Raw genomic sequence first — 1314 nt, 5'->3', positions numbered from 1 at the left:
CAGGTGAAATCCAGGTATATAACCTGCGTTTATGCCTCTTAAAAAAGGTATTTGCTATGAATACATTGGGGTAGATTGACAAAATGGCTGTTGAAAGACAAGAAAATTTGTAATTATAGTAAGATAAGGCTAGTAAGAAATTACTTTATGACACATAACAATAACAACAACAACTTGACCCATCTATGAACATTTATCTCTCTGTCTAACTACCATACCCAAACATGATGCTGTGTGTGGTGAGCCAGAAATAATTCATTTAATAAAATGTCCATTTGTAAACTAACCATTTTTAAGAGAAAAAGAAATAGAAGCTCAAGTTATCCCTGATATATTTATATAAAGCTTTATTTTAGATTTCTCTTTTCTCTTTTTGTTATTTCCTTAATCCTGAAACTCACAAAGGCTCAGAAATAGTAATGGCTCTATCTAAAATAGTCCAGAGATTTCTTTCTTTTTTTTTAATGGTCTAAGGATTTCTTTTTAGATTTTGTTGTTGTTGTGTGCCACTGAGTCAGAACTGAACTATAACTGACCCTTTAGGGGGTTTTCAGAGGCAGTAAATCACTGAGAGGAGACTGCCCATCCTTTTCTGTGGAGCTGCTGGTCAAAATGTTTGCCTTTGGAATTGCAGCACAGCTTGCTACCATTAGGTCATCCATGTTCCTGTAGAGTAATAATAGAGTAAGGAGTTTTATGACTTCTAGTTTAGTGTCAGATAGCCCATCGATTGCCAAAAGAACAAACAGATATACCTTGCAGAAGGTAAAACCAGAATGCTCTTTGAAAGAAAGAACAGTGAAGCTTCCCTCTCATAGTTTGGAGATGGCTAGGTGAAGCTAGTCCTTGGAAAGATGGAGGGTCAGGGAAAGGGAGATAGATTCCAAATCAGATGGATTGGCATGGTAACAGCAGCAATGAGATCAAATGCATTGGAGATAATGAGGATGGCACAGGATAGAATAGGATTCAGGCTTCTTGTTCATAGGGACGTTATGAGTAACCATTAACTTAATGGCATCTAACAATAATAGTTTAATATTAATAACTATGAAAGCATGAAAAAGATAACAGGTTCACCAAAGACTACATTCAGATGGCAAACAAACACATGAAGGAAATTTCAAAATCCCTAGCTCTAGGAGAGATGCAAATCAAAACAACTATGAGATATCATCTCACCCCCGTAAGAATAGCAAAATTTAACAGAACAGCAAACAACGAATGCTGGTGAGGTTGTGGAGAAACTGGAACCCTTATTTCCTGTTTGTGGAACTGTAAAATGGTGCAACCGTTATGGAAGGCAGTATGGCA

This window comes from Elephantulus edwardii, unplaced genomic scaffold (assembly GCF_000299155.1).
Source record: "Elephantulus edwardii isolate Elephantulus edwardi_28Jun2011 unplaced genomic scaffold, EleEdw1.0 scaffold00069, whole genome shotgun sequence".
NCBI classification, from domain to species: Eukaryota; Metazoa; Chordata; class Mammalia; order Macroscelidea; family Macroscelididae; genus Elephantulus; species Elephantulus edwardii.
Note: the sequence above shows the minus strand (reverse complement) of the source record.